The 16,728-nt window shown below is 42.1% G+C and overlaps 1 protein-coding gene across 2 annotated transcripts in view; it reads right to left on the reverse strand.

Moving 5' to 3' along the window:
- The window catches only part of IL31RA (interleukin 31 receptor A), a 37,198-nt gene extending 29,022 nt beyond the window's left edge, over nt 1–8,176 (reverse strand). The window contains exons 1-3 of one of the 2 annotated variants that reach the window (XM_062604273.1): nt 8,133–8,176; nt 6,797–6,959; nt 4,763–4,868 (exon numbers count right to left, since the gene is read on the reverse strand). The gene's annotated coding sequence lies outside the window, so the exon portion shown is untranslated. The remainder of the gene's footprint in view (nt 1–4,762; nt 4,869–6,796; nt 6,960–8,132) is intronic. The other variant, XM_062604272.1, reaches the window with a different exon arrangement.
- Between the last annotated feature and the right edge of the window lie 8,552 nt (nt 8,177–16,728).

Consider the following 16,728-nt stretch of genomic DNA (forward strand, 5'->3'; position numbering starts at 1 on the left):
TTCAATTCTCCATGCAAACCTGTATCTCAGCGGGACTCTAGGGAGGAAGCAAGTGCTATCTCCCTAGAACAGGCACACAAGCAGCTTTCAGACCAAACAAGGTAGGACAGGTTCAGACAATGCTAGGAGGTGGGTATGCACCAGGTCACTGTTTGGGACACAGATCTATAGGTGGGATGTAGGCAGAAGGGGTTTACTCTATGGTGAACTTCACTTTATGGTCCCTTGCACAAAAACTTCCTGGTTTTGCTACCAGATAAAGATTTATGGTAACCTAAAAGAGAAAGCCTTGACAAAAAAAATTGTTTTGTGCTCAGTTTCTGCCAGAACTCATCTTAAATATTGCTTTCAGACTCTCTCAGGAACCGTTTGATAAACTTTAAGGTTATGACAGTGCAAAACAGAAGAAAAAAAATCAAAAGGACACACGGGATAAAAAGATAAACGAAAGAGGAGTTTGCCCAGTGACACACTCCTCAAATTCATCTGTGACAAGATGTGTACCACAGCAAGAAAGAAAGCAATTACAAAAGAGAACATATTGCAGCTTTACCTAGGGTAAATTCTTGTTCTCAATGCCATAAAGACAAATTACACTTTTGATGGCAATAAATACAAAGAACCTTAAGAAATTGTTCCAGTATTCTGCACAAGGTGCAGAACTAAAAACAGATGCAGATTTTAAAATCCTAAACTATTTTAAAATTTCAGAATAAATATAGTCCATAGCAATGCTGATGACATACTAGAAGTTCCGCTCTGTTAAAGCTAGGAGTATATTTTGTAAGCACTAAAGAATGCAATTATTATATTTAAGAAAGATATCAAAGTGAAAAAATCAGTCCCAAAGCAATGGCTGTAAGAAAAGTACTTTCCATTCAAAACCAAAGAGAAGTCGTAATTATGAACCTAAAAAAGGCTTTGCCAGCTTCACAGGAACACACACCAACGGTTGCTATACAGCTGTGGTAAACACTGAGGTAGCCAGTACTTTATTAGCTGGGAAACTAGTAGTTAAGAAAACCAACACACCTCAAAGATAATTACCAGCAGCAACAAAAGCAAGCAAAATAACCAAGAGCACTACAAATGCTACACTGGCATAAGCACTTCTTTTAAAACTTAAAAAAGTAAATAATCATATTAGTCAACTAAAATGTTTTTACAATAGCTCTATAAATATGGCTTTAATCTCGGAGCATATATTCATTCATGAGAATACCGAATCTTCTGTGTTGCATGTAAAGGTCAGTGTGTATGTAACTGTTTAAAGGAAAGAGCTTAATGTATTTAATATAAATAACAAAGCACTATTCTTTCTTTTCCATAGGCTTAACTGCTATCAACACGTAATAAAAGCTCACTGAGTATTCAGTATTGTAAAGACCTTGTGAAACAAAACCAGTAGTTCAAAACAGAGATTTTCCACTTGTCTGAATCTACCATGGGAATACAAGGCTTACATGTTATGGTCGTGACTAAAGCATTTCCCCTAGTGACTGACTCCTTCCTTAGATTCACTGAACAGACCTACACACTAACAAAAAACAGTAAAAAGCTGACATAGATTAGATAACAGAATGTCAAGAAACAACTGCTTCCAGTTGTTGCCAGTTTTCCTGTTCATACAGGCAGCAGCATAATTTCAAATATATGCCACTATAAAAGAATTGAGCAAAAAGAGAGAAAAGCAATCACCACAGAGGAGCTGTCAATACTGAACATGATTACACTGCTGTAAGTGCTAACAGCTTTTCCTACTTCATGGACTACGAAAAAAAAAAAGAAAAAAAAAAACAAAATCAGCTAATGGGTCATTGATTTTTTACAGCCCAGGAAAAAATCAATCTACAAAACATTTCTAATAAAATTGACAGACCATTTCAGTAGACAATCCACTGGAAAAAAAAAAGCAATTATGATTTGCGACAGACATGACTTTATCTGGGAGCAGCTTCTCTCCTTCTGGAAATTAAATTATTGTATAGATCTTTTCTGAGGGTTGTCAGAAAAGCAAAGAGACAGCATAAGCAGAACCATGACTCTGGTTAGAGCATAGAAAGGTGCAAAAAATCTGGGAGGGAGATGAAGAACAATCTGCTAAACATTATTAAAAAATTAAAAAATTTTAAAAAAAGTAAAAAAAACAAAAAGGAAAAGCCTGTTAAGTTTATCACTTCCCACTCTTTGTCTTTGCTTACAACTTGGCAAATCTCTAGCAGTTTCTGCTGATGCTCTGCATGTGCTGGTTCACTATTTTTGAGAGGACATGGAACAGAAGCTGCATTTCAGCCGAAATAGTTCAGCTGTTTCTAAGAATAATGAAAGTACTTTTTTTATCATAGTCTTTTGACTAGATCCAACAATCCCACACACTATTTTAGCCAGGAATTGGAACTCAGAAGCACTGGGAAATCATAAAAAACACTGTTTTAATTATGCATGTGCCAAAACCAGCACATGCCGTCGCATTTTCCACCACATCAGAGCATAGCACCAGAAGATCAAGCATGGCATATCTGGCATGCAAGTTACAAGCCCTTGAAAAATTCTACTTCCACATGCTCACCAGAAACCTTAAACAGCCAAAGATTCCATGCACATTCAGTGAGCAGTCCTCATCCCATAACCATACCTACCTTTTCTCCTTCCTTTTGCTCCTCTAATGTGCATCACACAGCAAGTCACTTCCACTTGCCAAAAGTGGAGAAATACAGGAGAGGATGGGGGGAGAGAGACCTCCATCACGTTTTCTTCCCAGCTGTGAGCTGTTAGTTTAGTTCAGTCCTGATGCTATGTTGCACCTCCTTCCACTTTCTCCAATACCAATTAGCAGCCATTTATCTGACATGCTAGCTGCTATTTACCATGTATCATGACAGTAACACAGCAGGTTACAACCCTGCCCATGTCTGACATGGTTGTCATTATACTGGTAGGAGACTAAATCACTTTTGGGCTCTTTACTTGGGCAATTGCACATGTAAAAGTGTTGAAAGAACATCCCTGAGTGAAAGTCACATCATAAATTCAGAAGTGCTTCACTTATATAAAAACTAAATTCTAATGTCTAAGCAAATACCATGAACAGAACTGTGGTCTTCAGCTGTTAAAAACAAACAAAAAAAACATTATTCACCAAAGCCAGACTTCTTGCAGGAAGGGGCAATCTCAATGAAGATCTCATTAGATAGATAAAAAGTTGTGTAACATTGTTGGTGAAACAAGGCTTGCTCAATACCAAAACCTCTGATTTTCCATTTTCAATTTGAAATTCAGGTTGCTTGAAAGAGCTATGGTCTAAAAATTTAAATAAGTTAGTGGAAAAAATTACCCAAAGTAACTTTTCTCCATGCTGTATTTAAGATTATTTCTTAATTCTCCCCCATTTAGGGACAGGAACTCTTTTTCCAGTCAGATCCAATTACAAGATTGGTTTTAACTACACGAACACATACTTCTGCATGCTGTGTGGCTGTTACACCAATAATAAAGAACACAGTCCATCTATAAATGGAAAGGCAGAATGCCTTTAGCCTTTATAAAACATAAGCACGGTGAATTTCTAACATCTTTGCTGGAACCTGACAGGGCATCCTTTCCTACTAAGTCTGACACTCTTCTACCAACTGTGAGAGAAGAAAGGCACTGAATAGCCATTGCTGTCTTTTATTTAGGCTTAAGCAGCAATGGCTACTGCTCTGCCATGCCAGCTACCACACAGAGAGACAGGCCTTACCCTATATGAGATCAGCCAATGCTGAACGGCTGGAGCCCTAGCCTGCACTGTGCCCCACTGGGACACCTGACCACGAAGTTATAGACAGATGCAACTGGAAAAGCCATAACAATCAGTTTTCAGAACTCCAAGATTCAAATTAAACAGTGCTTACACAGATCTTAGAGGGAAAAGGCATATAGTGAGACATGTAGGGATAGGACCAGGGGGCATGGCTTTAAACTGAAAAAGGGTAGATTTAGATTAGATATCAGGAAGTTCTTCCCTGTGAGGGTGCTGAGCCGCTGGCTCAGGTTTCTCAAAGAAGCTGTGGCTGTTCCATCCCTGGCAGTGTTCAAGAATAAGTTGGATGGGGCTTGGAGCAACCTGGTCTAGTTGGACGTGTCCCTGCCCATGGAAGGCAGTTGGAACCAGATGATCTTTAAAGTCCCTTGCAACCCAAACCATTCTGTGATTCAATGAAAGAGAACATACCAGGCTAATGATTCAAATATGAACTTCAGTCTCATTCCCAGATAACAGGGTGTAGAAACATCAGCTTCCAGGATTGGTCAGGTTTCATCAAGAGTGAGTCCCAATGAGCAACAGAAGAGAAAAAAAGAGATTTCTCTACATAGGTCAGAAAAGAGAATGATGTGTAAACTTATTGGAGGAAGCAACAGGTGTGAGGAAGAGCTCAAGGCTTTTCCCAGCTCTCAAATCCCTATAAATCACACAGTGACAAATTTATCCATGGGAAAAATGACAGCCACTGTAGTGAAAGATCTGAGCACACCGGTTTCATAATCCTTAGTCATGAAGTCCTAACCAAGTCTAACTAACCAAGTCCTTAACCGAGCTAAAAATACTCAGCTGAACATTATACCAGGATGAATAAAATTGAGATTTTAACATATAAATAGGACTTGATCCAAACATTTTCTTTTTAAAAATAAACCCTATTTAAATGTGAAATTATGACAGCCCAACTTAAAACATAATGCTATCATAAATCTACTAAAATTACTTAAATCAAATACATACTTATTAAGAAAACAGAAACCACTAAGCTTATGGACACATCTGAAGGAGCAGCACGGAGCAGAGCCTCTCAAAATGCTGTGCCAACTTTTGACCACAGAACCTTGTTCTAAAAATGCAATAGTGGGAAAAAAATGAAAGAAATAAAGGCTGTATTCATCAAGTTCAATGACTTGTTAATACAAAAGCTGCAAATCAACTCAAAACTGAAAAGGCAGGAAAGTTGTTTTCCTCTTTCAGTCTCTAAATACAAAAAAAAAAAATAGCCACAAAAGGATAAGATACTTTTGTTCTAAAATCCTGAAGGACAGTGATCAGGAAAGGTCAGTTCAGTTAATAACCTCTCGTAACAGTTATTTTGTTTAGCATACCCTGGAGTTACAGAAGCAAAACATTTCTTGATAAACCTTTTATTTTGTTATAGAACAATATTCATAGTTAATACTTAGTAGCATATGAATATTAAATGCACTTTAATAGAAAATGCTGTACATAGGAATTTAAGTACAATTTTTGCCTAAATGCAACCTGATACCAATACAGGAAAATAATCTTTATCTAGTAGATAGAATTCACTATTCTCTAAATGAGCATAACAAATAAGCCTCTAAATATATTTTAAGGATTAAAATGCTCACCTAGATGCAAAAGCTGCAAAATAAGTATTTGTTTGCTAATTAATGTATTAGACCTCACAATTAAAAAAAAAAAAATAGGGGAAAGGCTTGAAGTTACAAACACAAACCAAGATTTAATTTTTATACATTGGTCAGTCTTCTCATTTTAACTACATGACTATATCTGATTTGATAATGCTCACTGAAAGAAAGGCTAGGCTATCAATACCACTAGATACAAATGCTGGTGATACTACCAGAAAGAACTGCAGTTCTCATAGCGGCACTGTCATTCCTTGATCTGCTTTCACTGAGAAAGAACAGCCAAGCTGGGGCTTCGAGCCTTCCTCTCAGGATCAGCATTTGAGAGAATACAAAGTCTATTTTGGCTACAAGAGTCTACTCTGGGAGATGATTTTGGGTCAGACTGTCGTGGTCTACCAGACTCGGTATTTTTAACCTGAAGTTTGTGCAGAATACACACCTGTCAGAAATCCAAAAGAAGATTTTTTGTGCTACTTTAGAGCAATATTTCACCTTGTCCAGCCTTGCCTCTTAAACTAAGACCAGCTCCAGATGTTCCAGGGCAAAACATATATCCACTTAAACAACATTACCAAACCGTGTTTCACAAGAAAGCAAACAAAAGCTTGCCTGGCTGAAACTGTTCAGGGAATCAGTTATAGCCCCAAAACACAGAATGTAATTGTAATCCCTGTTTTAACACTGGAGTGCTGCACGTGTTACAAGAACTCAGGAATGCAGGTAATCCTGCGCTCCCAACAGGCACAAGAAGGAAAGAGCATAACCTCCCTCTCATACTTTATCACTCAGAAAAGATGACTGTGATCCTGCAGCTTATCTGTACCCATAACAGGCCATTCTGAAAAGAGATTTAACCATATATTCCAGAAAACATTATAAATTCAGACTCCTTACAGACTCAGCCAACAGGGCTTTTTGCATTTATAATGCTACTACCTCATTTGCTCTTGTTTTTATGAGTTAATCTGCAACATAAACAACTCCTACACAGCATTTCAGTTTACACCTCCACCATTAGAAGCTTACTTACACTCCCACTATCAAATACCTTTCTCCATATTAATCTCATCCTTTATAAACATAAAGGTTATATATTAAGTCCTTTTATAGAAGTTGGATTTACATTTATTTTTTTATATTCTCTTTTGAAGGGTCTCCTGTATTTCACACCCCTCTTGAAGTGCAGACACAATATCTGAGTAGTCGGAGCTAGACCTACAAAGTGAGCTACACACTCCATTGCATTAATGCAGTGAATGTGCAACATGACAGGGAAGCCCCTGCAGACCTAACCTTCACCTATTCCTCACCACCTTTCACTGCTGGATGCTAAACACCTCGTTACAGGAATGTAAGATCACTACCAGACACTTACCTCCTATCCTATTACTCTAAACAGAACATTAGCCCCTTTTATTCAGCAGCAGAGGACACAATCATCTAAAATGGTCTTTATGTTTCTACTTTTCAAGAGTTTGTTGTCTTGATGAGCATCCTCTGTATTCTCTGATTCCAAATATATCTATCTTGGTATTGACCTGCAGAAGAGAAATGCCGTATCACGCTGCTAATTCAGATCATCTCCTGTTTTTCTTTTGCTTATGGCCTATACTGTAAACTTTATGAGCAATAATTTTACATCTTAGTCAAAACTGCTAGCTGGCACAGCCTTGTGAAAACAGGCTCCATGGAACCTACTAAAACCAGCTGTGTTTTGAGATCTCCCAGCAGAGTATTTTTTAGTTGAAAATGTTCCCTACAAGTACCAAATAATGCAAAAAATTACCAGACTTACCTGATTATTATAGAAAAATCGAGATTTTTAACACTCAGTACTGCAACCTCTATTATAGAAACCTAAAGTGCTTTTTTGTCCCTGTTTTATCCCTTCTGAGACCTGTCTTGTTACCGATTAGCCTCTATCTAATAGAAAAATCTGAACTGACCATTCTGCTCTTCTGCCCAATACATGGAGCTTTGTTAAAGGATAAAAACATTCTCTTGCCCAGTGTCTTAATCCACAGAGAGAGGCTAGAATCTGGATTTCAACTATTCTAGACAATCACCTTCAAAAGACCAGTAACACAGTCCACTACAGATAAGAAGTTCCTTGCAGCTTCCTCAATTTAAGCATGAGCACAGGTAGGTGATACTCGTGACAGATGTGTACAGAAGGATAACACAAAATCGTACTTTTCCAGGAGGCACAAAAGCAGGATTGGAGCAGTGTATTTAAATCTGATACGTCACTTTGAGAAAATGTGAGTGAAATCAAACAACTTAAGCAGCCAGCAGTTAGGAAAGAGCTTTTCCTGCCTTCAATGACTGCATGTATTGCAAAACTTTTAAGAACTAAGCCTTAGCGCGGCACACACAAAGAAAATCACCGCCAGCATTTGTATCACATTTTTCCCCGAAAAGAGACAATTGCAAACAGATAAAATAGGAAGTTTCAATTCTGTCTCATGGACTTGAAAGAAAGAAACTGAAAGGAGTCGCTTGGTCCGCAGTCACAGAAGCATGCACTGCCTCAAGCGTGGGACGAACATCTGAAGGGATGTGAAGGCAAGGATCATCACCGCTGGAAGCATCCACTCCACTAATCCTCCGTGCAAGAACATCACTTTATCACGCTCAGTATTGTCAAAAACGCGCAGAGGGACCTCTGCTAATAAACAAACACACAAACACACGAACGAACTTCCACTTACGGCAGCAGCAGAGCGATGCCTCAGGACCTCCGCCTCCCCGCCACCGACACAACCAGAAGGAAGTCCCCGGCCAAGTAACCCTTTTTACTGCAGCGCGGAGGACACAAACCCCCGCCCCGGCGCCAAGGCCCGCGGTGTCAGCCTCGCTCCCCCCGCCCCTCTCGCCCTGCCCTGCTCCCGAAGGCGGCCGCCGGGCGGGGCTGGGGGGGAGCACGGCGCCTCCCGCCCCGCGCAGCCACCGCTGAGGGACCCGCGGGGACCGAGGGGGGGACGCGTCACCCGCGCCGCTCTCCGCCGCGCTCGGGCCCGTCCCGCCGCGGCCGCCTCACCTGCCAGCCGGGGCGGCGGGCGGGGCGGTGACAGCCGCCGTGGCCGGACGACGCCAGGGTGCCTGCCAGAGCGTCGCGGAGTGGGCTGGGATGGAAAAGACCTTAAAGGTCCCCCAGTCCCAACCCCCTGCCATTGGCAGGGACACCTTGCACTAGAGCAGGCTGTTCAAAGCCTCATCCAGCCTGGCCTTGAGCACTGCCAGGGATGGGGCAGCCACAGCTTCTCTGGGCAACCTGTGCCAGCGCCTCAGCACCCTCGCAGGGAAGAGCTTCCGCCTAGCACCTAACCTGAATGTCCCTCTTTCCATTTAAAGCCATTCTGGGGGGGACATTGGCACAAACCTCACAGTACTTTCACATGGCACTGAGTGCCGGCTACCTAACTACAGAGCAACACTGCAGATTGCTCTATTGGCAGATGAGCCAATACAACATGCCATTAAATTGCATGAACATGCACCATGAAGCAAGTGTATTGGGCAGCAGCTGTCACCAAGGAGCACTCACACGTGTGCACTTCATGTATTATTTAGGGCATCAGCACTGAGGGAAACAAATGGACTTATGATCCCTTTCAAAGCTAACAAATGTATTCGATGATTGACTTAAGAGAACAATGAGCTATCAACATAAAAAGGAACAAAAGGAATGAGAATTAAAAGGAATGTTGCAATTAAGAGAGATATTGAGGTGCTGGTACATGGAAATCCAAGGTTTCCAGTAACACGCCTTTTACTGAGCACTGACCATTCTTTCTAAGCAGACACTCCTCAAGAACAGATCCTGCATTTTAATATCTTAATCAATATAGATGTCACCCAGATGCCTTGGCCCCAGTTCAGGAAGAGATCCATAAGACACAATGAATGTGTTCATCCTACAGTACTGTCACAGGCAAGACAAGCTGCAGATCTGGATACACAGATTTATTTTAGAACCAGTGATAGCTGAGGTGTCACCCTAACCAGCGATCCACCCCCCGTTAGGCACACCAGCCCAGCACATCAAGGAGATGGCCTCTGAGAATGGCATTGCTGGCTCCCTGCTCCACAGCTGTTCACCACCACCAGACCAGGCACCCAGGCTCCCCCAGTGTCTGGCTCCATGTAACTCTCGTTCCCAGGATCCCCCCACCCTTCCACCATCTTTTCTCCGTGCAGAATGTTCATCTTCTTTCCACTCCCCAAGCTCCTGCTTTCCCATGTGATAATCTACATACAAAAGCACAAAGGATGATCACCCTGCTCACCAGCTCCTGCCCATTTGTTAGTGGGAGGATTTTGCTTAGTTCAGGTGTGACAAGCAGTCACACAGCAAGCAGCAGGCTTGTACTCAGGAGTTCAAAAGTTCAGTTCCAGACCCTCACCCTGCACATGCAATACAATTACTTGTGGCAATTACTTGCCAGCATTCACAATTTAAGTTTCTTTCTGCCTTCCACAGCTACCCAAAGCAATGTTTCCCTGCGGATCCCAGTCTGTAAATCAGCAGACTGGCTGAGAGCAAAATCCCTCAGGCCCAATACCCATGTCTCTCTCAGGCCATGCTGTTGGTGGGCTGATGCCCATATTACTGACTCATTCTTACTACCCTGGCTTGTCCAGCTCATGGTTTTGCACACCTCTTTGCCTCACAGCAGCCATTGGAACACATAAGCTCAGGACCCACTCCAGCTCCCAGAGCACCCGTTAGTTAATTATCAGATTCAGCCAAGTAGCCTGTTGATCCCTTTTTTATTTTTGAATGATGCTGCCATGTCCCCATCATCCATGACCTCAGTAGAAGCCTATGAACTGCTTCGATGTTTCTAACTCCCTCTACTATTTAAAGTGTTGTAACACATCACAGAATCATAGAATGTTATGGTTGGAAAGGACAGTAAAATCATCTACTGCCAGCCATCCCTCCAGGGACACCTGACACTAGACAAGGCTGCCCAAGACCCTGTCCACCCTGTCCTTGAACATTGCCAGGGATGGAGCATTCAGCAGCATGTGTACCAGTATTTTGAAAACTTTATTTTACTACCAAGTAATACTTGGTCCTTTATTCTGGACTTCGTCCAACAGTTGCCTGTGCTGCTTTGATTGACTTGCTGAAAGATTGCTGTTCAAAGCAATGACAAGTTGCACTAGACCTAACAAAATAATCAAGTGCTTACCTTTCACAAAAAACTTGATTCTTCCTTCTGACTGCCTCAAGACTACTTACATGCTTACGTTAAAGTTCACTTAGTCTTGGATGTTTCGATGTGGACTGGGCTGATGTACTTCAGAGATTCCAAGATGCAGAGGTCTCTTAATGACAGCGGCAGTAACTGTTCCAGCTACCACCACTTGTAATGATTTAACAGTAAAGAGAAAAACATCTTACAAAAAACGGTGATGCGATTTACCCAAAGTTATTTGCCATAGAAGACAGAAAGCCTTTAGAGTATAAGAGAAATCATGCCAAAACTGTGGTTTCGTATCAACACTTACAGGCATTTTTATTCAGTTTGCACAGGAGTGCTCTAAAAGGACAAACTGTTCTGTCCTTGAGGTGGGAGGAAAGTGAAGACACTATTCCAGAAACAGGGAAAGAGAGTGCCTTCATGAGGAAGACTCACTGCTTTCATTTCCCGCTCCTCTCTACCAGTGTTCCTGTGGCTGGTGGTTCAGGGATGAATGCTCCAGGGACTGGCTGATCCCAGATGCTACCTCTTCCTGAGGGGAGGCATTTGGGCAGTCCCCATTAGCAGAATCAGATACAACACTGCACAAGTACTGCTAAAAATCTGACCCACATGAATTTGTTACCTTACAGCAACTGAGTTTCAAAAAGCATGTATCATCTGTATTATGTATGAGCACACCCTATAAAGTTGCTAATCACTGTGTAATTACAGTGAGTCTGTATAAATAAATACTTTAGCACAGAACAGAAAATTGTGCAATTAAGTGGGAAAATGAGGTGCTTTTTCACTAGCCAGTTCTGCAAATTGACCTTGCAGCATTTAACCATGCAGTCTTGATGAAAGCAGGTTTGATGGAAAACAAGTACACAATTCTACTTCAATGTGGCAAAGCTGGGCTTAACCATGAAATCACTGAAGACCAGTGGTATCATAAGAAGAGTGGGGACAGATGCACCTCCCAACAAGTACTAGAACATGAGATAGTAACATTTTCTAAGAATCATCCACACATGCAGGAAACCCTCAAGTGCTTGGAACTGTAATTTCGAGAGGCACTTAAAAACTCTGCCACATTTTGAGCAGCATGTGCATCTTCTTTCTATCCATCCAATTGGGATGTAAAACCTGTAAAATCAAACGTACCTCAGTGCCAATGTTGCACAAGAAAACAACCAAAACATTTCAGGGACAACTTGGCCAGATTCTCACGCAAGGAAGAACAATCTAAAAAAAAAGGTACTTTTATTTACATCTTGCTTGTTCAGCCATTTCTGGTAATTTTAAATAGTTTAAATGTTATGCATCAAAAGCAGTTCTAGGCTAAACATCCCTGCCAGCCCAATCATCAGTGACCAGAATGTAGAAATGGGTGAATCATAGAATCATAGAATCGTTAGGGTTGGAAAGGACCTTAAGATCATCAAGTTCCAACCCCCCTGCCGTGGGCAGGGACACCTCACATTAAACCATATCACCCAAGGCTTCGTCCAACCTGGTCTTGAACACTGCCAGGGATGGAGCATTCACAACCTCCCTGGGCAACCCATTCCAGTGCCTCACCACCCTAACAGGAAAGAATTTCCTCCTTATATCCAATCTAAACTTCCCCTGTTTAAGTTTTAACCCATTACCCCTTGTCCTATCACTACAGTCCCTAATGAAGAGTCCATCCCCAGCATCCCTACAGGCCCCCTTCAGATACTGGAAGGCTGCTATGAGGTCTCCACAAAGCCTTCTCTTCTCCAGGCTGAACAGCCCCAACTTTCTCAGCCTGTCTTCATATGGGAGGTGCTCCAGTCCCCTGATCATCCTCGTGGCCCTTCTCTCGACTTGTTCCAACAGTTCCATGTCCTTTTTATGTTGAGGACACCAGAACTGCACAAAATACTCCAGGTGAGGTCTCACAAGAGCAGAGTAGAGGGGCAGGATCACCTCCTTTGACCTGCTGGTCACGCTCCTTTTGATGCAGCCCAGGATACGGTTGGCTTTCTGGGCTGCGAGCGCACACTGAAGCCGGCTCATGTTCATTTTCTCATCAACCAACACCCCCAAGTCCTTCTCCGCAGGGCTGCTCTGAATCTCTTCTCTGCCCAACCTGTAGCTGTGCCTGGGATTGCTCCGACCCAGGTGTAGGACCTTGCACTTGGCATGGTTAAACTTCATGAGGTTGGCATCAGCCCACCTCACAAGCGTGTCAAGGTCCCTCTGGATGGCATTCCTTCCCTCCAGCGTATCAACCGAACCACACAGCTTGGTGTCATCGGCAAACTTGCTGAGGGCGCACTCAATCCCACTGTCCATGTCAGCGACAAAGATGTTGAATAAGACCGGTCCCAGCACCGATCCCTGAGGGACACCACTCGTTACTGGTCTCCAGCTGGACATTGAGCCATTGACCACAACTCTCTGTGTGCGGCCATCCAGCCAGTTCTTTATCCACCAAGTGGTCCATCCATCAAATTGATGTCTCTCCAATTTAGAGACAAGGATGTTGTGTGGGACAGTGTCCAACGCTTTACTCATGAGGGAGGTCTATATCAATAGGCAAAAAAGTAATGACCAGGAGAAGCAAACAGGCCATGTCCACATTAACCATTTCACCAGCATCCTGAAAAGCCACTGCTCATTGTTATTGGCAAGGAAGAAGTCAAGATGCATGTGGCAGTGACTTATGTTGAGAAGGCAGCATTGCCTGAGCTACTCTAACAAATTGCCTCACAAAGTTTTAGCCAAAGCAAGATCAAACCTAAACTCTTAACTCTGCCCTCTCCATCTACTCTGACTCTATGGCTCTCCAAGCTGCACAGGTTTCCCCAGTCTTATAGCAATACTTCTTTTTTTTCTTATCCTGCTACAAAGGCTTTAGTCAGACCTTGATGAGCCATTCTCTTGAAAACCAGGCACTTGACCCACCCTTGATGCTATTGACCAATTCAAATGCCAAAGCCATAACTTTATTTTCCTGTGAACTTGTAAGCATAATGTAATTGTGGAAGGAAGCAGAAGAGCATTACATCTTTGGTTTCTAAACCAAATACTCCTATACTGAGTTGACTGTTTTGCCAACTTTAATGCTAATGTTAATATAGCCTGCAAAAGATCATCTCATTATTTGAGACTTTGTTTTTACAGGAATTCAAAGATAGCCATGCCACATCTTTTTTTTGTGGACAGGTTTTGTAGCTTAAAAAAAAAAATAAATAGTTAACATAAAAGTGATCTGTATCTTTTTTTTTAAATTTATTTATTTTATTTTAATTATTTGTGCAGTTCTTAGATGTTATCTGCATTTCTAACTACTGAAAGGACAGAAGCACATCTTTGGAAAAAGGCTTTACTGATATACACAACAGCAAATAAAACTAATAATTTGTATTTACATTTGGAAATTTGAACTGCTTCAGAACCTACAGCTTCCTTGCACAGTAGCATTAAAATAGCTAAGATTTCAGATCTAGCAGGTTAGTGTACTAGGAAATGAGTGGTATGGTTTTAAATTTACACAGCAAACTGAACCACATTCTGACTGCTTTACAAGATCATTAAATACATGAAGTTGTGTAGCTAAAGCACACAATGGATACTATCATTGTAAGAATACTGGGTTTGTCCCTGTCAGCAGCAGGATAAAACTTTGTTCTGCATATGAAGATGTGTTGTTACCAGTTCATACTAGGTACAGTTCCATAGCAATGCAAGCCAATGAAAACTGGTACTGCCCCAGTCCCACTTTACCTCATTGACATTCCTGACTTGTCTCTTCATGCCAGTACTTGCACTCACAAGACCCTGTACATAACCTAAATTGGTCCCACATCGCTTGCTGGGTTCATTCGTTCCTAGGCCAATGACCTGACCCACCTCATTCCCCTACATGTAAAGAGGAAAGGCTTGGTACTGTCTTTCCTTGACTTAAGTCACTGCAGAACAACAGACAAATAAAAAACCAGGAGTGTTCTTCTGTTCCCTATCAATCTAGCCTGTGTGTGGTGAAGATCCAGTGAAAAGAGGATTTTATCTGTCATCAATTTCTGAGTATACACAACTCTTTTTCAGTAAATACCTTGTCACCAGACATTTACTACCATCTACCTCCATGCAGGGCTACATTTAAGGGGGAAAAACTGTCTTTAAATTTAATTTTAGGATAAACATTAAAATTCTACAACAGCAGTACCCGCAAAACCATGCTCTTAAACTTTGTATTTATGACTATAGTCTTAGTGTTGATGCAATACATCAGCCAAGATTATGACTACCTTTAAATTGCTTTAATTTGACATAGTTTTAGAGGCAGACCTACAAAGTGTCCAAACTTGACAAAAAGGGTGAGTTTTGTGCCAACTGCTATGCTGTGCAGTGAGCAACTTCCCACATTTACTATATGCAGAAAAGTTTTAACAGCTAAGTGCAGTTATTTGTGAATCTTCTTCGTCTCTGCACTAGAGGATTTATTCCTCAAGAAAAATATCAGGTGTTTTCCTAAGAAGGCCACAAAGCCGTTATCCATTTCAGAATAGAGAACTATGCAATACTTCCTTCCTATCACATCTGCCTTCACAGTGTTGCAACACCACATCAGCTGTAGTTGCAGTGTGTTAAAACACTGGTAAAGAAGGAATGCTTCATCCTCAGAGTGCTGCCTTTGGAGGTTTACTAAAGAAGTTTTCTAAATGTTTTTACCCTAAGGTAATTCAAGCTCCCCAAACCTTTTACTACAATTACAAAGGCAGAGAAACATAATTAAGCCCATCTGAACAGGCATTACTGAAGATCCCATGTGGGTTCAATAGCAGAACTACCAGATGCCATTTCCTCTCATTTTCTCTCCCAAGGCCACAGTGAGCACAGGTGTGCAGTGAGGACCACAACAGCATGAGTTACTCATGTCAGAGAGCCGCTGCGCAGGGAGAGCCGCAGTAGTTCATAATAACAACCACCTCCATTGAGAGCTAGTTTCTCAGTGCAGACACAGACAGGTCCAGCCAGCCCAGTGGACATACCTCAGGGCCCAGCTGAGCCCCAGCCAAGGTGGTGGTGCCTCAGAGAAAATGTGTTTAAGAAAGGGCAAAACCACAAGCAGATGAAGAGGGAATAAAAAAGGGCAAGAAGCAGCAGAGTGAACACCAGGGCTGGAGGAGGAGGAGTTCCACGATGGAGTAGGTGTTTTCTGCAGCCCACAGAGAACCCACACCACAGCAGATAGCTCTGCAGCCTGTGGAGAACCTGGGCTGCAGCAAACCAACACTGGGAGAAGGAAGGGAGGAGAGTAAAGCTTTTATACACTGACCACAATACCACCACCACTACCACCACCCCCAAATCCTCCCCACCACCCCTCATGCCACTCTAAGGGGTGAGTCTAACCTGCAACAAGGCAGGGAGGAGAAGTCCCTGAAGTAAATTGAGCATGGAAAAGGGAGACAAGAGGTGTTTTCCCTCTGCTTCCCTGGTTTATGGTGGGATGATGAGTTAATTTTGTTCCTAGTGGCTGGTACAGTGCTGTTTTGGATTTAGGATGACAGCAACGCCAACACACTGATGTTTTAGTTGTTACTAAGCACTGTTTACACTAAGTCAAGGACTTTGCAGTTTTCCACACCACCTAGCTGTGGAGCTGGCTGGAGGGCACATGAAAATGGGAGGGATTAAGTTTAGGACAGCTGACCCCCCACTGACAAAGGGATATCCCATACCATACATTTTGCTCAGCATTTAAAGCTGACAAAAAGCTGGCTGGAGGTCCACTGTTTGGGAACTAGCTGAGATAGAGTTATAGAAGCATAACCAGCCTGAATCTGAGACTGTGCAAGTACTTGCTCAGTCACCATATTTCTGAAACAGGACAAACATCTTAGGAAGTATCTCTGATACAAACTACTTACTTCTAAGCCTCTGAAATTCTCATACACGATTGATAGAATTATTTGAGCTCTTCCCTCTGTATCTGGATACCCGTAATTTTATTTCCCAAGGAGTTAGGCCAAGTCTTTACTTGGGTATTTTTGTTGCTGTAGTCTGGTTTCGCATGACTTTCTAGGTGTCTTATGAAGGACATATTAACATTTAGCTAGGCCTAACGTAGAATCAT

The sequence above is a fragment of the Pezoporus occidentalis genome, unplaced genomic scaffold, assembly GCF_034315485.1.
Source record: "Pezoporus occidentalis ecotype Australia unplaced genomic scaffold, CSIRO_AGI_Poc_V1 ctg85, whole genome shotgun sequence".
Lineage (NCBI taxonomy): Eukaryota > Metazoa > Chordata > Aves > Psittaciformes > Psittacidae > Pezoporus > Pezoporus occidentalis.